Below are 24,571 nucleotides of genomic sequence, written 5' to 3' on the forward strand. Positions count from 1 at the left end.
TCCCGAAAGCAAAGCTCCAGACGACGAAACACATTTTTATCTGGATGACGTTGACCAAAATATCTAGCAGGATATTCACGAGGCCGCTTACTCTCTCTGAGTCCTTCCGGGTTGCTGTGTAAACCCCGGTGTCGGAGCAGGCTATTTTCCCTTGGAGGCCGGAGAGTAAGGATGTGCTGTGTAGTATCTCTAGTTGCTATGCTGAAATGTGTAAGAGTCAGCTTTGTTTGAGTTTCCGGTGGTCACTCTGGTGTGAGGTAATGATGATCGTGCCGCACCAATTATATCAGTCAGGGAACGCGATTAATTTCATTAGAATTTCATTAAACTGAGTTTATTCGATAAGATATTTTGTGCAACTGCAACTTGGCGTGGAGGATCGGTGCTGTCACGTGATGTACAGTTTTTGTCAGTTTCATGTATTATGTGTGATACGCTTTGTGGAAAGTGTATCATGTATGAAAGTGTCAAATGATTTTAATTGAATCAACTGTGGATTTTTGGTGAAACATTGTAAATTAAACAAACACTGCTTTTTGCCTTGTTTCACAAATTTTATTGTTAATGTTCAGTATCATCAAATGATATTTGACGTGTCGCCTTTTTCTCAGTTTAAATAATTAATATTTAAATAAATTTGGCCCATTAATCACAAATTTTGTGTTTGGTACTTCTTCAAGGCAAGTGAACGTATGCCTTACTTGCATAGTCATTCTTGAGAGTTTGGAAAACAGTAAAGAGTTTTCAAAAAGCTGATCCTGCTAATACCTTGCACTAGTAGAAGGCGACAGATATCTTTAAACAGTATGCTGTGTTACCGGTAACACCTGCACCAGGGTGTAGGAGTGAAGTAGTGCAGCAACTGGAAACGTACTCTAAAGCTGAAGTACCCCGGCGAGTGCGCCGGCCTTGTGACAAAGCGGTTCTAGGCGCTTCAGTCCGGAACCGCGCTGCAGCTACAGTCGCAGGTTCGAATCCTGCATCGGGCATGGATGTGTGCGATGTCCTCAGGTTAGTTAGGTTTAACTAGTTCTAAGTCCAGGATACTGATGACCTCAGATGTTAAGTCCCATAGTGCTTCGAGCCGTTTGAACCGGCGAGTACGATCCTTGTTGGCTAAACATCTAAACTGCACACAGATTCATTATGAAGACTGGTGTTATTTGGACCGAATACAATTCCACGTCCTGTCAGGTTGATTGGTGTTAATAATATGATCAAGGCCGCACATGCGTTAATGATCTCATCTGGAATCGAGACCATTGAGTTCGACCCACAGACGACAATGGCCAGCCAGTCGAGGAACTGATTCACTGCAGTCACACATTTTTCGTCTTTGAGGGCGTTAATACAGCGGTTGTCGAACGGCTAGGTGACCAAGGAGCGAATTTCTATCGTCAAGGAATAGAACGATTGACAAAAATTTAAGACAGTTGTTTTGCACAGACTTGGTGACTTCAGTGAAAAATTGTCATGTGGTGGTGTCACTGAACAAAATTTACGTGTGAATGAGAAAACACACGACAATGGTGTAATATTCTACAACATTTATTATTTTACAAACCGATTTTCGGCTGTTACGCCATCGTCAGGTACAAGGATAAGTATGTGTGATGCTATATTTTATGGCATCGAAGATTTTGAGATGGTGCAACTGTAGAGTATGTCAATTGGTTTCGAATGATAACAATTGTTAATGTTTGATTTAGGTCCCGCTATTCGTCCACGAGACTCAGAGGGCCTTAGACACGGGTTCACAGGTAGATGCCGTGTTTCTTGACTTCCGCAAGGCGTTTGACACAGTTCCCCACAGTCGTTTAATGAACAAAGTAAGAGCATACGGACTATCAGATCAATTGTGTGATTGGATTGAGGAGTTCCTAGATAACAGAACGCAGCACGTCATTCTCAATGGAGAGAAGTCTTCCGAAGTAAGAGTGATTTCAGGTGTGCCGCAGGGGAGTGTCACAGGACCGTTGCTATTCACAATATACATAAATGACCTGGTGGATGACATCGGAAGTTCACTGAGGCTTTTTGCAGATGATGCTGTGGTGTATCGAAAGGTTGCAACAATGGAAAATTGTACTGAACTGCAGGAGGATCTGCAGCGAATTGACGCATGGTGCACGGAATGGCAATTGAATCTCAATGTAGCGAAGTGTAATGTGATGCGAATACATAGAAAGATAGGTCCCTTATCATTTAGCTACAAAATAGCAGGTCAGCAACTGGAAGCAGTTAATTCCATAAATTATCTGGGAGTACGCATTAGGAGTGATTTAAAATGGAATGATCATATGAAGTTGATCGTCGGTAAAGCAGATGCCAGACTGAGATTCATTGGAAGAATCCTAAGGAAATGCAATCCGACAACAAAGGAAGTAGGTTACAGTACGCTTGTTCGCCCAATGCTTGAATACTGCTCAGCAGTGTGGGATCCGCACCAGGTAGGGTTGATAGAAGAGATAGAGAAGATCCAACGGAGAGCAGCGCGCTTCGTTACAGGATCATTTAGTAATTGCGAAAGCGTTACGGAGATGATAGATAAACTCCAGTGGAAGACTCTGCAGGAGAGACGCTCAGTAGCTCGGTACGGGCTTTTGTTAAAGTTTCGAGAACATACCTTCACCGAAGAGTCAAGCAGTATATTGCTCCCTCCTACGTATATCTCGCGAAGAGACCATGAGGATAAAATCAGAGAGATTAGAGCCCACACAGAAGCATACCGACAATCCTTCTTTCCACGTACAATACGAGACTGGAATAGAAGGGAGAACCGATAGAGGTACTCAGGGTACCCTCCGCCACACACCGTCAGGTGGCTTGCGGAGTACGGATGTAGATGTAGATGTAGATGTAGAGAGGGATTATTTCAGTAAAATGTGATGTAAAAACATTAAAACTTAATCCATCAATTAATTAACTAAATTATACAATGTGCCATGTATTTTATCTAACCTTCCCAGTTATACAGGGTGTTACAAAAAGATACGGCCAAACTTTCAGGAAACATTCCTCACACACAAAGAAAGAAAATATGAAATGTGGACATGTGTTCGGAAACGCTTACTTTCCATGTTAGAGCTCATTACTTCTCTTCAAACCACATTAATCATGGAATGGAACCACACAGCAACAGAACGTACCTGCGTGACTTCGAACACTTTGTTACAGGAAATGTTCAAAATGTCCTCCGTTAGCGAGGATACATGCATCCACCCTCCGTCGCATGGAATCCCTGATGCGCTGATGCAGCCCTGGAGAATGGCGTATTGTATCACAGCCGTCCACAATACGAGCACGAAGAGTCTCTACGTTTGGTCCGGGGTTGCGTAGACAAGAGCTTTCGAATGCCCCCCTGAATAAAGTCAAGAGGGTTCAGGACACCGATTCTGTTGTTGAGAAGCTTATGAACACTTCGACTGAAATGTGCAGGAGCACCATCGTGCATGAACCACATGTTGTGTCGTACTTGTAAAGGCACATGTTCTAGCAGTACAGATAGAGTATCCCGTATGAAATCATGATAACGTGCTCCATTGAGCGTAGGTGGAAGAACATGGGGCCCAATCAAGACATCACTAACAATGCCTGCCCCAACGTTAACAGACAATCTGTGTTGATGACGTGATTGTACAATTGCGTGCAGATTCTCGTCAGGACACACATGTTGATTGTGAAAATTTACAATTTGATCACGTTGGAATGAAGCCTCATCCGTAAAGAGAACATTTGCACTGAAATGAGGATTGACACGTTGTTGTATGAACCATTCGCAGAATTGTACCCGTGGAGGCCAATCAGCTGCTGATAGTGCCTGCACACGCTGTACATGGTACGGAAACAACTGGTTCTCCCGTAGCACTCTCCATACAGTGGTCAACGTTACCTTGTACAGCAGCAACTTCTCTGATGCTGACATTAGGGTTATCATCAACTTCACGAAGAATTGCCTCGTCCATTGCAGGTGTCCTCGTCGCTCTAGGTCTTCCCCAGTCGCGAGTCATAGGCTGAAATGTTCCGTGCTCCCTAAGACGCCGATCAATTGCTTCGAACGCCTTCCTGTAGGGACTCCTTCGTTCTGGAAATCTGTCTCGATACAAACGTACCGCGCCACGTCTATTGCCCCGTGCTAATCCATACATCAAATGGGCATCTGCCAACTCCGCATTTGTAAACATTGCACTGACTGCAAAAAAAATGTTCAAATGGCTCTGAGCACTATGGGACTCAACTGCTGTGGTTATCGGTCCCCTAGAACTTAGAACTACTTAAACCTAACTAACCTAAGGACATCACACACATCCATGCCCGAGGCAGGATTCGAACCTGCGACCGTAGCAGTCGCACGGTTCAGGACTGCGCTCCTAGAACCGCGAGACCACCGCGGCCGGCCACTGACTGCAAAACACCGTTCGTGATGAACACTAACCTGTTGATGCTACGTACTGATGTGCTTGATGCTAGTACAGTAGAGCAATGAGTCGCATGTCAACACAAGCCCCGAAGTCAACATTACCCTCCTTCAGTTGGGCCAACTGGCGGTGAATCGAGGAAGTACTGTACATACTGACGAAACTAAAATGAGCTCTAACACGGAAATTAAGCGTTTCCGGACACATGTCCACCTAACATCTTTTCTTTATTTGCCTGTGAGGAGTGTTTCCTGAAAGTTTGGCCCTACCTTTTTGTAATACCCTGTATAAATTGAGAACAGCAGAGGGCTTGATACACTTCCCTGGGGAACTGCATGCATGACTTTGGTTTCATTACATTGCTTTCCGTCAGTTACTATCAAGTGCGACCTTTCTGACAGGAAATAATGAGTACAGTCACACAGCTGCGTCGATATTCCGTAGGCACACAAGTTGATTGGACGCCACTATTGAGGTACTATGTCAAAATCCTTCTGTAAATCTAGAAATACGGCATCAACGTAGAAGCTCTTCAGAAGAACGCAACTACATGGTATCTATTAGGGGTGGGTGTAGCCGGCCGCGTGGAAGTTCCTCACACGGAGCTGCGGGCGCGAGTGTTACGGTTGTCCGTGTTTCCCAGATGAGCCCGCCTGCGGTTAGCCATTAAGTGTGAGAACGGTCGGCGTATAAAAGCCACACTGTAAACACGGCCGGCAGTAAGTGGAAAAGGGACCATTGCGGCATGACCAACACTCTGCTCAAGGTAAGCATTGCAAAATTCTCTACAGTGCGGCTAGTATTGCCACATACGGACGCGTAGTTCACGCAATCGTACGTTTCATAGAACGCAATTAAGGAGTAGACCAACTTATGTGAAGAGGTGATCTTATTAACATGCGTTTCCCAAAATACCTTCACTAAAGAAGACGAAGTAAATAATCCAGAATTCTACCAAAGAACAACTGAGGCATGAATAACGTACAAGCAGATATCCTCGGTATAGCGAAGCAGGTTAAATCAGTTAACAAAGGCAAGGCCCCGGACCAGATTCCTCTCAGAACATGCTGATACAATAGGTCTATAATTAGCAATCATATTCAGCCGCTCACTTGTCGAAATATCCGTACCTAAATACTTGAAAGAGCCACAGATCACACCAGGCTACCCAGGAAAGAAAATAAGAGTAATCCGCTGAATCACAGAGCCATACCACTAATGTCGATATGCATTAAAATTTTATGTCAAACCCGATGAATTACCTCGAAGAAAACGTTTTATAGACAAATTACCAACACGGATTCCGAAAGTATCGTTCTTGCGAAAGACAACTAGGTGTTTATTCTCACAATGTAATGAGTGACATCGACTGATTCCATATTTTTAGATTTCCACAAAGCTTTGGACACCGCTCCTTGCAAGCAACATTCAGCCAAACAGCGTGCGTACGGAGTATCGTCTCAGTTTTGCAACTGGATTCGTGATTTCCCTCAGAAATGCCAAAGTTCGTAGTAACTGAAGAAAAGTCATCGAGTAAAACGGAAGCAATATCTGAAGTTCCTCATGGGAGAGTTATAGGCCCTCTGCTGTTCCTGATCTAAATAAATGATTTAGGACATAATATGAACAGCCATCTTAGGTTATCTGCAAATGATGCTGCCACTTAAAGCCTTGTAAAGTCATCAAATAACCAAAACCAGTTCCGCGGTGATTTAGAGAAGCTATCTGCATTGTGCGAAACGTTGCAATTGATTCTAAATAAAGAAACATATGAAGTCATTTACATGAGTGCGAACAGGTTTCCGCTAAATATCAGCTACACGATAAATTACACAAATCTAGAGTCTGTGAATTCAACTAAATAGTTGGGATTAAAATTAGAATAACTTGAATTGGAACGATCACATACATGATGTTGTGTGGAAAGCGAACCAATGACCGTTGTTTATTTGCAGAACACGTACAAAATGCAATGGATCTATAAAAGAGACTGCCTGCACTACGCTTGTCCTCCCTCTTCTGGAGTACTGCTGTGCAATATGTGATCCGCATCAGATAGGATTGACGGAGGACAGCTCGATTTGTTATCGCAAAATAGGGGAGACCGTACCACGGGTATGATACGCGAATTTGGGTGGCAGTCATTTAAAACAATGGCCTTTTTGGTTCCGTCAGGATCTTCTCATGAAATTTCAGTCACCAACTGTCTCCTCTGAATACGAAAATATTTTGTTGGCGTCCATGACATAGGAAGAAATGAACATCAAAATAACATTATAGAAATCAGAGCTCGTGCAGAAAGATTTAAGTGTCCGTTTTTCCTTTGTGTTGTTCGAGAGTCGAACTGCATAGAAACAACTTGAAGGTGGTTCGATGAATCTGCCTGGCTATTAATAGTGAACTGCAGAGTAATCACGAAGATGTAGATGTATGGGCCATTCTGTAACAGAAGATGTAACTACTACTCTAGAGTGTGGCTAAGGGACTATTCCAACGTGTACAGGTTCAGATATGGTAGTCAGGAGAAATGCGTTCTGACTTGTTCTGGGACGGTAGAAGTACATTAAATGGTGGAAATCTTGAACTAAGAACATGAAGTTTCATCAAGAGAAAGGTGGAATTTGTCAAAACTTTGTAAAATTGCCTCCGAATTCGCTGATGGAAAAGGACGTTTATCTGCCGCTTGAAGTAAGATCATTACGGTGTACTTTATTCTTAGACACAACAAATATAAAGATTAGAATTTTTTCCTGTGTTTTTTTGGATGTTTCAAGTACTACTTTTTTCAGACAATGAAGTGCATTGCTCTTTAATATAAACTGTTCTGTTGAGTACAAGAAATACATGTGCAGTATTCATAATGTAATTGAATGTGACGATTATTTGGTTTTCTTCCAGTTAAATCTTACAAAGGGCTGTTCACGTATAGAGGAGACAATGAGATTGTACCTGCGTGTCAAGTTGGATTCAGCTAATGAACAGCTGTTAATCAGAGAGTCTAACTGACGAATTAATCACGTTTTGTGGACGGTCTTTCCTTCACAATTTTCCCGCATAGTGGTGTCTCTGTTGTTTGTATGAAGGATGGTCAGAAACAGTTTGAAGAGTCTGTTAAGGGTGTTTCAGGGTAGATTGTGCTGAAAAATAACTGTTAAGAAAAAGCTTTGAAACATTGCACCGTTTCCGAGTTAATTAACATTGAAGTTATCCAATCAGACCGTTGCGCGCACAAATTCAAGTGACTCGTCAGAGACGGTGTCGCCAAATGTGTGCTTCGTTTGGTTTCCTAAAACCGAAAAAGAGAGCGATACAAAAATTGAACATGGGACGGTTGTAATGGTCGAACCCGAGCAAAAAGCTGAGTAGTCTCGTGAGCTATCATCTTCGCTATGACAACAACTGACAGTAATTGCATCTGATAGTCTGCCTGAACTTGCCCGCAAAACGCCCTGATTGGCTAAGCTCAGTACTAATTAACTCGGAAACAGCGCAATGGATCGAATATTTTTCTTAAGTTATTTCTCAGCACAACCTGCCCTGCAACACCCTTACAGGTTCTTCAGACTGTTTGTGACCACCCGGTGTAGCACATTTACACGTATTACATTGAAATATTACTAACGATTTCGCCTCAAAGAGGAATCCACTTTTCTGTGATATACTGATGTCGGTCGCAAACAGATGTCTATTTGGGACTGGGAGTTGTCGTTTTCCCAGGATTCCTGAAGGATACAGTATCGACGACAGAATATGCGACAGAAGCAAAAAATGAAAAGCGTGAAAGGCCACAAGTAAAATTTTGCAATTTTTCTTGGTCAGTGCACTCATCCAAATGCAGACAGCATGTGCCAGTAGATGAGAGTTCAGTGCACTGTTTCAAATGGATCAACTATAAGTAGTAACACATAGTAGTGGAAGACCTATAACATTATCTCTGCCAGCTACATCTAAAAAGGAAACTGCAAGTACAAGTTCTTCCAAACGTAGTCACTGACTACATATAAAAATCGATAACTAACTAAAAATATCGCTTTTTTATATATTCTAGTACAGCCAACAAAACAAAGGAGAACCTCACACATCGAAAACATTTCGTAAAAAAGGCACAGTACAAAGCGAGAACACACCTGAAAATGGAACTAATTTCACGAAACGCGTCGTGTACAATATGAATAAAAGAAAATCGTGACTGCTAACAGAAAAATTATTTACAAAAAAACCCACTATTTTCACAGTCGCAGGCATTTGCAAAACCGTTTGTGTGCAAGGTTTTACACGGAACTTCAGAAATAAGTGATCAGTTGTAGGCTGTTCATTTCATTTTATCACAACATTATTTAACAACAGTAAATGATATACATTACGCTCCTTTCAGTACAGTAGGGTCAAGTCTAATGTACATCTACTGCCTTGTTAGAATATTACGCAGTTTTTCTGACATGTGAGGTAATGCTGAGAGTTAATCAAAATGACTCAATTTTTGAAAGCGAATATTACTGAACTACAGTTAACACTGTTCACCAAAAATTTCTTTTGTTGATGTTACCCATTAGGATGCAAAAATGTCACTATATTAATTCGAATAAATGTATGCATACATAGTGCCTTCAGTCACAAAAACTTCATTTAAATTCTGCACCTTCTCATTGCTTTTCCTGTGTAGCCATCAATTTTTACAAAACAAAAGAAAATACAAAAATTGCTTTGTTTCGAGCTGCGGTTACATGGTTTCTAAGCACGGTATGAGTAGAAAAATTTACATACACATACAAATTTTTCGTCTCATAGCACATGTGTAAACAACATTCAGACAAGTCGTAGAATATCCAAATATAAAGATGTAGCATTTCCACACATACGCAGGTGTTGATATTTCAAAGGTGATAGAAAATTTTTACATTATTATTGACACATAGATGCCATTTACAAATCACTCATTTCTAGAGATATCAGAAAATTAAGAAAAAAATAAACCTTCGAAATAGTTGAAAAAACTGTGGCTTTTAAACACGGTTTGTTCTTTTAACAATTTTCCTCTGCCTAACAGTATTTATGATTCTTCTTTCTGTGGATATCATAAAATTAGGAAATAAAATAAACTTTCAGAATTGTTGAAAAATGTGGTTGTTAAATACGGTTTGTTCTTTTAACAATTTTCCTCTGTCTAACAGTATTTATGATTCTTCTAGTAGATCAGCTTATTCATCATTATCTTCTGTTTTTGTACAGTTAGCCTGATGTGAATATCACTTAGTATGTATCTGTTCAGCTCCATACAGATAGCTACTGGGGATTTATAAAAGTTCTTGAGCCTGAAAACAGCAGTGAGCTCTTCCCAGCGTGTATGAAATGTTCTTCCTGTTTTCTTCATTGTCGAAAGCCGGACAAATGTTTTACTGTAATTTATACTGTGTATTATTCTATGTTCTAAGTGTGTTTATGTTTACTGTATAAGACAAGTAGTGGCCAAGTTTGTGGTTTGTTTAGAAAGCTATTTTTATATTGGTTTTTTTCCACCACTTGCATCGCATAACAGACATTTCATAACAGAGCACAATGGAATATATACATTACGATGGAACGCTTGAGCTGCGTTTTAAATAGAAAAAAAGAAAGTGCTTTTCGTAAACGTTATATGTAGCTCACTATGCTTTTAGGTTCAATCACTTAGATAAACCTTCAGTAGCTAACAATTTGTAGCCGAACAGATACACACGAAACGAGATCAATAACTGTCTAATTATAGCACACATATAAAATAATGGTATAAAACTTGATTTACTAGAACGATTAGAGGTAGTTACACAAAGAAAGAATACCGAAAAGATATTAAACGAAGACACGGAGTTTAACTGCCACAGTTTTCTCAAAACTTTCGGAAGTTTGCTTTTTCCTAAAGAAACAAAAGTAATTTTTGTGATTACTTTACAAAGTAAGCTCACATCCGATATCTGCAGAAATATGTGCTTTGTAAATGACTTCTTTGTATCAATAATAATGGTATATCTTTGTATCGTCTTAGAAATAGTAGCAGATGTGTGTGTGTGGGTGGGATATTCCTGTCTTGTCTGAATTTTGTTTACAAATGCGCTGAGGGACAAGAAGTCTGTGTACGTAGTCTACTTAAACAAGTCTACTCATGCCCTTCTTAAAAGTTTTAACCTCTGCTGGAAACGATAAGTACTTTTTTCCAGAATGAGATTTTCACTCTGCAGCGGGGTGTGTGCTGATATGAAACCTCCTGGCAGATTAAAACTGTGTGCCGGGCCGAGACTCGAGCTCGTGAGGTCCGGAGTTCGAGTCTCCGTCCAACACACAGTTTCAATCTGCCAGAAAGTTTCAAGTACTTTTTTGTTTATTTCTTACTTAGTACTATACCCATGTACTCTTAACAGGACCAATAGTAACCTAAATTCAAAAATTGCTGTAGACTGACTAGACAACTGAAGATGAGGCTCCAGGTCTCGAAATTAATCGTGCACTAAAAATAAAAAAAAAGTACAAAGTTGAGAATGCCGACCTTTCTTTTACGAAAATAATACGGCCACGACAGTAACTTTGGCAGCAGTGGACAAAATTACGTGCTTCTTTTGTATTAACAAATGGTTTCCTGAATGTTAGTACAAGTGTAAACCATACTAAACGCAGATATAGAAATCATAAGGAAAGAAGCAGCTAAATATTGACATTTAACATTATTAAATGAAGTTTTGTTACGAAGTAGTTGGTATTTAGGCGCACATTTATTCGATGCATGACTTCTATTCAGAAACTCATATTTCATGTCGTCGTGTGCTCATTTATCAATACTTCTGCATTACTTAAAAACAGACAGTGTTATAATACATAATTCTAAGCTGAGACGATTGTTGTTGATCTTAATTCAGTATCATAAGAAAGATCACTGACACTGCTACTTTATCATAAGAGCAGACTTTTACATGCACATATTGACGCTGTAAGGAAATAGCAGCTGTAGATTTACAGAGAAAATTATTAGATGAAGATTCGTTGTGACTGCAGTAGGTATTTGTACGTACATTCATTCGATACATGTCTTCTATACAAAGACTGATACTTCGTGTGGTCATTTATCAATATTTTCTCATTTCTTAAAAGGATGAAGTGGTGACTGTTACCTGAGACAATTGTTGTTAATCCTCATTCAGTATCGTTAGAAAGATTGCTCGTACTGCTACTCCATCAGAAGAACAGATCACAGCAGTGTTATTAGGAAAATAGGTAGAGGGACTTAAGTTCAGCATTCCAGCATGTCGCTGAACAAAACATAAACACTGTGCCTGAAGAGGTTTATTTGTGCGAGCAACGGGATGATGGCGCGTGTTTCAGGCGCTGGTGGTGGTGCTGGTGGCAGCGGCCGCATTGGTACACTGTGCGCCCCCTGAGGTGGCGCAAAATGCAGCAGCAGCATCCCGTGAGGACCAGGAGAGCTCGGAGACTGCCTGGGTTGGCTTTGGGTTCGGCTGGCCCTTCTGGAATTGGGGGTGGGACTGGGGCAGCTGGCCCTGGGGCGTATTCGGTAACTACAACTTTGTCTTCTTATAAGACAACATTATTTTCAGTCTCAGTCGGAAGCTTTTATAACCATCCTCACATGGTAACCAGTCCTACTAGAGCATCGACAGCCAGCGACGTTGTCACCTCTAACCGTCCACAACAGAACATGCCAAATTCTGCCGAAGTTGGGACTGAATTTTTGTTATAATAACTAACACTCACTGACGATTCACAATCATTTGACTAATTTAAGCACATAATGTACTCGTATCAGTTACGTCCAGGCCAGCTAAAATGGAAGTTTAATGCTGATGTTCGATGCTGAGGTGCTATACCAATAGAGTTGGAGAAATCTGCAATGGTATTCTAGATTGCGGGAAATACCAAGTGGGCTGAGGCGTAAATAGGAATTTGGACTGAGGAGAGACGTGTGCTACGGTAGTCCGCAGAGTTGTGCAAAGGTGACGTAGTGGTTAGAGCATCTGCCTAGTGATGAGGAGAGCAAGGCTCAAATCCTGGCCTTGGTACAAATATTCATTCGTTGCTTCAGTCGCGATATGAATATCATAGAACTTTAATAAGTTAAGTCGTCTTGTGCCAGCTCCATAACCTCTTCACCGGTGCTCCAACAAATATCAGTGGCCGAGACACTGCATTTAGATGAAAAATTGCGACAATGTCTTTCTCCTTATAGACAAGTAAGTGCACAAACGATGTTTTACAAAAACAAGTCACTGAATGAATATATTCTGTGTGGTCGAGCAGTGCCCATATAATAGTGTCGACACAAATAACAGTAACGAATGTAAAAACTGTCATTAACGATTATTAATATGGTAGCAAATTATGGACTCTGAGTAAACCGGAAAATAAGATAATCGGAGAGTCAGAGATATGAAACTGAAAAAGGGAACTGAGAATTTAGTGGTCTCTCAAGATAATAAATGGGGACGACCTCTGTAGAATCTTAAAGAGACAAGTATTTGGAAAGTACGGACTAGAAGAAGGGAGAGGATGATAGGACATGAATTAGGGAGCAAAAACTGTAAAATATATATATATATAATGAGGAAGTTTCATATAAGTGATTATATATATATATATATATATATATATATATATATATATATATATATATATATATATATATATAATATAGGGAAACATTCCACGTGGGAAAAATATATCTAAAAACAAAGATGATGTGACTTACCAAACGAAAGTGCTGGCAGCTTGATAGACACACAAACATACACACAAAATTCAAGGAAGGAAAGAGGGAAGGAGAGGGAAAGACGAAAGGATGTGGGTTTTAAGGGAGAGGGTAAGGAATCATTCCAATCCCGGGGTCGGGAAGACTTATATTAGGGGGAAAAAAGGACAGGTATACACTCGCATACACACACATATCCATCCACACATACACATACACAAGCAGATTTTATATATATATATATATATATATATATATATATATATATATATATATATATATATATGTTGAGGAAGTTTCATATAAGTGATACTTTGGGATGAAGAAATTGTCAGAGTACAAGAAATTATTGTGAACTGCAACAAACCAGTCAGGAGGGAGATGACACTAGAGGAATGTACTCATAGACAACAACAACTTAAAATATATAGAATCCTGTTACTGGTGGCTTGTCAGCTTGCATGTGTTGTCACTCTCTCTAGCAGTTTTCAAGTGCTATTCACTATGTTGATGTACTTACTGAATGTTCGCGTTGGATGACTGTAGCAGTGTACTATGAGCACGGATATCTGGCTACTGTAAGTGAATGGGCGTGGTTGAGGGCGTCCTTTTAAGCTACAATTTTCTTTCTGTGCAATGCTAATTTATGTCGCTCATAGATTCCAGTGATTTCTTGAGCCAACTACATTTACTTTTCAGTTTTTCAGAGCGTATTAAAGGTTTCCTTCCATTTTAAATGTTCTCTTCCCTTCCACCTTCATCACATTCTTTCCACCTTTCTTCCTCATTTCTTATTTTCCTTCCAACAATCCTATATTTGATGCAATAATATATTTTCATCAAATTATTGTTAAGTAATGTATTATGAACATCAGATTTTTTTCAACAGTATGTTATTTTCAATCAGTTTCGTTGCTAATCTATTTGTTTTCACTTCCAGATTGGTGGTGATGAAGAGACGCAGATGAAAAAGCTATAAAGAACGTTATAATTATCTTTAGGCAATACACACAGACGAAAGATGTACGAAAGCTATTTAAAAATAAACTGTATTGATGTAAACAGGTAACATTACTGCCCAATCATACCTCACCCAATTTGTCCACAAAATGTACCAAACTGGAGAATCATAAGTTACATATACGATGAAAAATTATCATATATGTCGTGAAATATCCTACGCTGAACAATTACTTCTCAACTGGAAAGTCTAAGGATACACTTTATATTCCTATTTTGGATAAATGAAACTACTGGAATTGCTCAATATGTGTTTTCTTCCTGGCTTGAGACGAATCGTAAATAAAGATTTCACAACTATGTTGACATATATTGCAGTCACGATCATCAAAGGATAAAAGTTTGTTCATAATATAGAATATTTTGTTTCACCAAATAAAGAGTGGGTATGAACTGTGCCAAGAAATATTTAGAGTTTGTTCAGAAATGTTTGTTACTTGGTTTAATACAGTACACTAATGGTTTTCGGTTTTTTATTGAGTGAATAACTGTGTTTTGTTCTTTGTCTAACTGGTTTGTGTGTGTGTGTGTGTGTGTGTTTTACAAGATATCCATTGACTTCACCTATATATTGCTCTATTTTGTCATGTCTTTAATTATGCTCCCTGTAGTACATAAAAGACAGATTTATGCAAGCGCAACTTGCCATTATGAACCCTTTGCCTCGTTCCGCGGAAAACAATGCAACAGATTTATTTTTTTGTCTGGCTTTAACCACTTGGACATTCAGCTGCTTATATAATTCCATTGTGCAGTGCACCACCATTAGTCAGCTATTATCCTTATAACTAAGAACTTAAACATCACATATAATAACTAACCAATATGTATAATGAGAGGAAAAGACTCCTACAGGCAGAACTCCAAAACATGTAAGTTTCAGATTAAGAGCATTTTAAAAAAATTGTAAGATAGATACAACGATGCCAGTTGTCATGTATGATATACGATCAGATAAAAATAGGCAGAAAGCTCGTAGACGAGCCACAGTTTGTAAATATATGCTTTAAGTCACAGAAGAACGTTACTTCCTTATGGCTAAGGAGTAATTGCTTTATATATCAATTCTTCATACAAAAAGACACTACTGGCCATAAAAATTGCTACACCACGAAGATGACGTGCTACAGACTCGAAATTTAACCGACATGAAGAAGATGCTGTGATATGCAAATGATTAGCTTTACAGAGCATTCACACAAGGTTGGCGACGGAGGCAACACCTACGACGTGCTGACATGAGAAAAGTTTCCAAGCGATTTCTCATACACAAACAGCAGTTGACCGGAGTTGCCTGGTGAAACGTTGTTGTGATGCCTCGTGCATGGAGGAGAAATGCGTACATCACGTTTCCGACTTCGATAAAGGTCGGATTGTAGCCTATCGCGATAGCGGTTTATCGTATCGCGACATTGCTCCTCGCGTTTGTCGAGATCCAATGACTGTTAACAGAATATGGAACCGATGGTTTCAGGAGGGTAATACGGAACGTCGTGCTGGATCCCAACGGCCTCGTATCACTAGCAGTCGAGATGATAGGCATCTTATACTCATGGCTGTAACGGATCGTGCAACCACGTCTCGATCCCTGAGTCAACAGATGGGGACGTTTGCAAGACAAAAACCATCTGCACGGGCAGTTCGACGACGTTTGCAGCAGCATGGACTATCTGCTCGGAGGCCATGGCTGCGGTTACCCTTGACACTGCATCACAGACAGACAGACTCAACAACGAACCTGGGTGCTCGGATGGCAAAACGTCATTTTTCGGATGAATCCAAGTTCTGTTTACACACATCCTGCGACCGTAGCAGTCGAACGGTTCCGGACTGCGCGCCTAGAACCGCGAGACCACCGCGGCCGGCTGGGATGTTTTACTTGAATGGTGATATGCTTCTATAATTGCCTATGACATCAAGGGAAAATGGTTCAGCACCCCTTTACATTAAAAATCAGGACATTCACCAACAACGGCAGTTAGTTCCCTACCACAGAATGGTTTAAATTTATTGGTAACATCATTTAAAACGATTTGAAATGTGCTCATTGCCGAGGGACTGAGGTGATCGCTTGTGATAAAGGAAGGGTGTCTAAACCACTAGCATTCATCAAAGATACAAACAGAAGGCATGGCGTTCTATTACTTACTTTTCAATACAATACTACAGTGGTAACAGTGGGGAGGAAGTATTGACAGGGGAAAGTCTTAAAAATTCCGTAAAGTGATTGCTATACGGAAATTGTCCCACCGTATGTGTACTCATTCTGTCCAATAGACCGAGTTCCACCACTCAAGCGTAAAAAAAAAATGGTTCAAATGGCTCTGAACAGTATGGGACTTAACTTCTGAGGTCATCAGTCCCCTAGAACTTACAACTACTTAAACCTAACTAACCTAAGGACATCACACACATCCATGCCCGAGGCAGGATTCGAACATGGGGCCGTGGCGGTGGCGCGCTTTCTGACTTAAGAGCCTAGAACCGCTCGGCCACTCCGGCCGGCCACTCAATCGTGACAATAACTAGCACCATGAGAATCACCAATATATATTGGTTAATGCCGCCAACACACAGTCGTTTCAATGAACAATAAATAAACCAAAGGAAATTAGCTGAAGCCTTTTCACATGCATCATGTTAATTTGACAGACGTTGCAGTGAGGGATCTCAGACAATCATCAACTACGAGAGTTACCCACTTATGAATGACTACTGCCATGATCAAATGTCACCTCTCCCTAAGCACGTCAAAATACCGTCGATAATGGAATACATATTAGACTGAAGTAAAGGTAATTCCAAACAACATATCACAAAATCAACACGTTCTGATACCTGCCTCCCAAGACCAAACAGGGCTGCTTCGAAACGGACGTCTGTTCACTTGCTGAGCCCAATCAGAAATGTTTGAAAACCATCTCCGCTAGCGAGAAAAGCTACTCTGCTACAAAAACAAAACAAAAAAATTATGGGGAGAGATAAGCTGAGTTTGAAATGTCCAACAAGCTCTCTTGCTCCAGGCATAGCATTTTCATACTTGTCAGGACTGTTCCGTTCTCTGTCGTGTCAAAAACGACGCTAGTTAGAGAACGGTTCTCAGTTTAAAATGTGGAGTGGAGAGATATGTTGAATTTAAAATGCCAAATCAAATCTCACGGAGTATGCCCAGCTTTTTCATTCGTGTCAGTCTCCATTCTCCTCTCCGCCTCCTTCTACTTTTTTTATAAACACCCCTGCATTGATCCAATAACAATTATTTATGAAATACAGGTTAAACGAAAATAGTATCCACTGCGATAACTGAAATAAAACAGAAATCTTGGTCAATTTTTTCTCCATAGGTGTAGTGTTGTATTACCAGCGTAAGAACTAGCATTGCAAATCCGATAAATACGCAAATGATTCAAATTAAACGAAACAAACAGACCGGGTCGTTTCAATATAAACACTTCATTTTCGACTTATCAACATAGTTAAAAAAGGAATGATATTTCATACCAGTCTGCTGGTAAGTGTTGTGACGTCAGCACTACAGCAACAATTTTGAAGCCTTAAGGCACTTGTAACATCAGGTTGGGTGCAATCTTAAAGCATGCACTTATCTTCACTGCAGACTAATTGTGGGTACAGGACTTTTATATAGGCTCTTCTTTATTATTGCTGTATTGTTTTTTTAATGAAATTTCATGGTCAATTGTTCGATAATGTCCTCTGCTATTTCGTGAATCGGGTGCAGGATTGTAGGATTCCCCTTAATAGGTCAGGCGGGCATTACACGCAGGAAGCAGCTACTACGTGTGGCGTGCACACGGGGCTTTTTTAGTTTAGGTGACCCATACCTTGGAAGCAAACACGATTTGCCTGTTAAGTCAACCACAACTACCTCAGAAAATCTTGGTCCTCGCAGATCAGAGATAGAAAAGATTAATATGATTTTAGTAAACTGCAGGAGCATCCATGGAAAGGTCCCAGAATTAGTATTGCTTACTGAAACTTATAATGCACAGATAGCATTTGGAATAGAAAGCTGGTTGAAGCGAGACGTCAATGACAAATCCTAAGTTCAGACTAGAGTGTTTATCGTAAGGATAGGTTAGTCACCAATGGTGACGACGTATTTATTGCAGTAAAAAATTCGATAAAATCTATTGAGGTTATTACGGATTCCGAATGTGAGTTAATCTGGATGAAACTGAGTATCAAATAACGGTTAAAAATAGTGTTCGGACGCTTTTATAGACCGGATCTGTAGTGGTAGAGCGCTTCATACAGAATTTGCAGAATATCATTAGTAATTTTCCGGATCATACCGTTATAAAAGGGGGTAACATCAACTTGCCAGGTATAGATTGGGAGTGTTATGCCATCAAAACTGGTGGCAGAGACAGGGAATCGTGTGGCATTGTTCTAGATGTCTTGTCTGAAAATTGCCTTGAGGAGATAAACCAACTCGTGAGGGTAACGTCTTAGACTTCCTGGAAACAAACAGACCTGAACTTTTGTTAATCTGTTAACGAAGAGGAGGGAATAAGTGATCATAAGGCTGTGACAGCATCTATGAAGACGGTCCTACAAGGAATGTTAAGAAAGGTGGAAAGATATATTTGCTCAGCAAGGGTGACAGATACAAATTTCAGAATATCTCAGCAGTCAGCATCTAATATTCCGTGAAGAGAACGAAGATGTGGAGAACAAATGGAAAAAATTCAAAGGCATTGTTCAATATGCCCTACACAAGTATGTTCGAGTAATTTTTTAAGGGATGGGAAAGATTCACCATGGTTTAATAGCCGTGTTACAAAAGCACTTCGTAAACAAAGAGCACTTCATCTTAAAGAGAAGTAAAAACCTAATTGACAAACAAAAGTTGAACGAAGCGAAAATGAGCGTAAGGAGAGCAATGAGAGAAGCGTTCAATGATTTTGAAAGTAAGACGCTGCCACCGTTGAGTAAAAACCCTAAGAGATTTTGGTCGTATGTAAAATCAGTAAGTGGGTCAAACTCATCTAGTCATTCTCTCAGCCACCACACCGGCACCTAAATGAAAGATAACGGAGAGAAAGTCGAAATACTGAATTCGGTCTTCCAAAGTTGTTTCACCGCGGACAATCGTAACACTGTCCCTCCTTTCAATCGCCGTGCGAACGTCGAAATGGCATATTTTGAGATAACCGATCACGCAATTGAAAAGCAGCTACAATCGCTTAGTTGTGGAAAGGCTTCAGGACCAGATGAGATACCTATAGGATTCTATAAAGATTATGCGAAAAAATTTGGTCCCCTTCTAGCAGTAATTTATCGTAGATCGCGTGAGCAACGAAAGGTAGCTAACGCCCGGAAAAGAGCGATGGTCATTCCCGTTTTTAAGAAAGTGCGTCAGACAGATCCACACAATTATACATATATATCGTTGACGTCAATCTATTGTAGAATTATGGAACATGTTTTATGTTCAAGAATTCTTGGAAATAACCAGCTCCTCTATAAAAATCAGCATGGATTCCGCAAACAGAGATCCTACGAAACTCAGCTCGCTTTGTTCCTCCATGACATCCACAGTGCAGTGGACAACGGCACCCAGGTTGATGCCGTGTTCCTTGATTTCAATAAGTCACTTTACACCGTTCTGCATTGACGTTTAATGAAAAAAGTACGAGCTTACGGAGTATCGGAGCAGACCTGCGATTGGATTCAAGACTATCTTGCAGACAGAACTCAACACGTCGTTCTTCACGGAACTAAATCAACAAGTGTAAAGTTAATATTCGGAGTACCACAGGGAAGTGTGATAGGATTGCTGTTCACAATATACCGTATACAAATGATCAAGTAGAAAGCATCGGATGCTCTTTAAGGCCATTCACAGATGATGCAGTCGTTTATACCAAAGCAGCAACACCAAAAGATAGTAAGAATTTGCAGACCGACCTGCAGAGAACTGATTAATGGTGCAGACTCTGCCAGTTAACCCTGAACGTAAATAAATGTAACACGTTGCGCATACATAGAAATCCACGATTCTACAGCTGCACTATCGACGAAAAATAGCTAGAGACGGCGCCTGCCGTAAAATATCTAGGCGTAATTATCCAGAGCGACCTTAAATGGAATGACCACATAAAACAGATAGTGGGAAAACCTGACACTGGACTCAGACTCATCGGAAGAATCCTAAGGATATGTAACTCAGCTACGAAAGAAGTGGCTTATAAGGCGCTTGTTCGCTCGATTCTTCAGTATTGTTCGCCTATCTGAGATCCCTATCAGGAAGGACTGATAGAGGAAATAGAGAAGAGCGGCACGTTTCGTCACGGGATCGTTTAGCTGGCGAGAGAGCGTTACTGGAGATGCTAAACAAAACTCCACTGGCAGACGTTACAAGAGGGGCATTGTGCATCACGGAGAAATTTACTACAGAAATTTTGAGACAACACTTTACAGGAGGAGTCAGACAACATATTACTTCCCTCCAAATACATCTCACGTATTGTCCACGAGTAGAAAATTCGCGAAATTAGAGCCAATACAGAGGCTTATCGACAATCATTCTTTCCACTCACAATTCACGAATGGAACAGGAATGCAGGTATCAGATAGTGGTACCGAAAGTACGCTCCGCCACACACCAGTAGGTGGTTTGTGGAGTATGATACAGATGTAGATAACTTGTGTAAATCTACGAGTTTTTGCACACAAAATGATTAATTTTTCATCTCCTAAAATTTAATTCGGTCAGTTGAGCGATATTGATCGTATATCTGGATGTGGTGTATTCCAATACTGCAGTGCCTTCAGTATAGTTATAACTTAAATAGAATACATGGCATTACATAATTGCAGTTTGTGTTGTTCATTATATCCAGTTTTAGAGCACATGTTACTGAGTTTACTAATATGATTTTAGTATCATCAGAATTGATGTCTGATGAAATAAGTTAACTTTCATATTTATAATTTAAAAAATCTGAACTAATATTAATTTATTTTATACCATTCTCATCTATATAAAAATCTGAATATTGTACTGACTCTCAAACATTATAAGTTTACACAAACATTTTGAAGGTAGATGTTGTAATGTTGTGAAACTACGGTGGACAGAAGAGCATGTGGCGAATTCCAGTGAAAAATCACGAAGCTTAATGCAGATTTTTGTAACTAGGCTGTCTTTCAAGTAGACAACTAATTGCCAGTATTTGTCTCTCTGTACACAATATTCTTTTCTCGCCCCTACAAGTGAAGTATTTGTGAGGTTAGACTGCATGCATCCCAAAATTGGACAAACGAAAGTGAACAGTTGTCTGATTTATTCTAATTCTTGTAATAAGTGATGCAATCTTATTTTCTGTATGGTAATATAGAAAGATATCCGATCTTTTGAAGTCATCATGGTTCTGCATATTGGCATGTCATGTTTAATCTCTTTCCAATTAACAGTCATTTAAGTGTCAGGAGAAAGGGGACTGAAATTGCGGTCAATACATAAAGGGGAAACACTGTTATCAAAAATCTCGAAAAGTTCTTCACTGATTCACCTCAAATTTTCACATGATACTCAACTTTTGGACGGTCATAGGCTACATATATTTCAATATATAAATATATATGTAATATATAAAAGGGGAAACGAAACCATATATATATATATATATATATATATATATATATATATATATATATATATATATATATATATGTTTGTGTGTGTGTGTGTGTGTGTGTGTGTGTGTGTGCGTGATATAGAAAGGGGAAAGTTGTAACCAAAAACCTCAAAATGTTCTCGATTAATTTACTTCAAATTTTTGTAAGATGCTTTAATTAACATGTGAAGAGTGTAGGCCATGTAATTTAATGTATACATTGTATAAATATATGTATTAAAAGTACGAAGGGGGTATGTTGTTGCCAAACATGTCGAAAAGTTTTTGACTGATTGGCTTCAAATTTTTACTCAATACCCTAATCAACATTAGGACAGACAAAGGTTACGTATTTTTTTAATGTATGATTTTATATGTAATAAATAAAGAGGAAATGGTGTTACCAAAAATCTTCAAGTCTTAACGACCGATATACTGCAGATTTTTACACGATACTCTAAAGAACATTTGGATGGACATAGGTTATAAATTTTTTGTAATATATGAATATATACGTAATACATAAAGGGGAAACGTTGCCACAGTTTCCGAAACGTTCGTAACCGTTCTGCTTTAAACTTTTACACTATAGTCTAATATACGTCCGGACGGACATGAGCCACGTGTAATTTAAACAAAAATGTACAGGTTTTCTGGTAAAACTTACTCCGAGGAAGGAAACCATGTGTTGTGCTCTGCTGTGAAAATGTGCGGTTTTGTTTTCTTTCCCACAGTCAAGAAATTGTTTCTTCGATACTCATTCTCTCTCATTATATGTACTTTTAAACAGTTGTGTGCAGAAGAAAGTGTAATTTTGTTTTTTCTTCGCAGTCGCTTTCCACAGAACATAGAAAAGTTTGTATATGGTTTATTGGCTTATCATTAGACTAGCACTATGGAGTACGAATTTGCCGTAACAATAAACGAGGCTCAAAGTCAGAGAAAGGAGGGAAGACTAGATTAATGGAAGGGGGGAGGGAATGGACAAAAAGAGGGGGAAGAAGGAGATGGAGGAAGAGAGGTGGAGGAAGAGAGAGAGATGGGAAGCGGAGGAGATAGAGACGCCAGGGAAGATGATGAACAGAGAGATGGGGAGGAGGAGGAGATGGACAGAAAAAGGGGAGAGAAGGAGATTAGACTGTATTTCCACACATATTTAGCAACTGCGAAGCACTGCTGCGTTCGCCAGTACAATATAATAACAAATGGCTGATTATCGGCTTCTGCTGACTAGCAAGCATCTACAGATCATGCTTACTAAACGCCCAGTACCTAAATACAGTGTTGGTCACAGCACCATCGTTGCTAAATGTAACTTACACTATGTGATCAAAAGTATCCGGACACCTGGCTGAAAATGACTTACAAGTTCGTGACGCCCTCAATTGGTAATTCCAAAGGTGTTTTATAGGGTTTCAGGTCAGAACTCTGTACAGACCAGTCCATTACAGGGATGTTATTGTCGTGTAACCACTCTGCCACAGGTAGTTCATTATGAACAGGTGCTCGATCGTGTTGAAAGATACAATCGCAATCCCCGAATTGCTCTTCAACAGTGGGAAGCACGAAGGTGCTTAACACATCAATGTAGGCCTGTACTGTTGTAGTGCCACGTAAAACAAGAAGGGGTGCGAGGCCCCTCGACCAAAAACATTGCCACACCATAACACCACCGCTTCCGAATTTTACTATTGGCACTACACACCATGGCAGATGACGTTCACTGGGAATTCGTCATACCCACACCCATGGGATCGCCACATTGTATACCGGGATTAGTCACTCCACACAACGTTTTTACACTGTTCAGTCGTCTAATGTTTCCGCTTCTTACGCCAAGCGAAGCGTCGTTTGGCACTTATTTGTGATGTGTGGCATATGAGCAGCCGCTCGACCATGAAATCCAAGTTTTCTTACCTTCCGCCTAACTGTCATAGTACTTGCAGTGGATCCTGATGCAGTTTGGAATTCCTGTGTGATGGAATGGTTAGATGTCTGCCTATTACACATTACTTTCAACTTTCGGCGGTCTCTGTCAGTCAAAAGACGAGGTCGGCCTGTACGCTTTTGTGCTGTACGTGTCCCTTTACGTTTTCACTTCACTATCACATCCGAAACAGTGGGCCTAGGGATGTTTAGGAGTGTGGAAATCTCGCGTACAGACGTATGACACAAGTGACACCGTATCACCTGACCACGTTCGAAGTGACTTCCACGGAGCGCCCCATTCTGCTCTCTCACAATGTCTAATGACTACTGGGGTCGCTGTTAGGGAACTCCTGGCAGTAGGTGGCAGCACAATGCACCTAATATGAAAAACGTATGTTTTTGGAGGTGTCCGGATACTTTTGGTCAATAAAACTTGATAAAAGCATGACTCCGTCTTCTGCTGGTTTTATACATTAACAGTCACGCTTTGACTCTTTTAATGCGGTCAGGTTATGTTTATTAAGGACTGTGTTGTGACCAACACTACTATACTTAGATATCAATTCTTTAGTAAGCGTCATGTGAGTTACTCTTAGTAACAATGGTGATGTAGCCAACATTATCCATAGGTAATGGTTCATGGTGTGGGTTCCTGTAGTCATGTCCTAGTTCATGAACCATGGGCAACGTATGAGTGGCCAAGTAAGTGGTCCCGACAGTCGGGATACCAGTTACTTTGGAATAAGGCTGGGCATCTCGGACATATTCTGAGTCGTGGTCACCTTTGTGCTCATAAGGCAATGACTACCAAATCCACCAGTTAGACAGCC

The 24,571-nt window shown here is 40.1% G+C and overlaps 1 long non-coding RNA gene across 1 annotated transcript; it reads left to right on the forward strand.

Annotated features, from left to right (window-relative positions):
* Positions 1 to 5,077: 5,077 nt before the first annotated feature.
* LOC126284960 (uncharacterized) lies at positions 5,078 to 14,211 on the forward strand. Its single transcript, XR_007551582.1, has 3 exons — positions 5,078 to 5,184; positions 11,769 to 11,958; positions 14,090 to 14,211. It is a non-coding gene; the product is annotated as an uncharacterized LOC126284960 (long non-coding RNA).
* Positions 14,212 to 24,571: the final 10,360 nt, after the last annotated feature.

Source organism: Schistocerca gregaria, chromosome 8, assembly GCF_023897955.1.
Source record: "Schistocerca gregaria isolate iqSchGreg1 chromosome 8, iqSchGreg1.2, whole genome shotgun sequence".
NCBI lineage: Eukaryota > Metazoa > Arthropoda > Insecta > Orthoptera > Acrididae > Schistocerca > Schistocerca gregaria.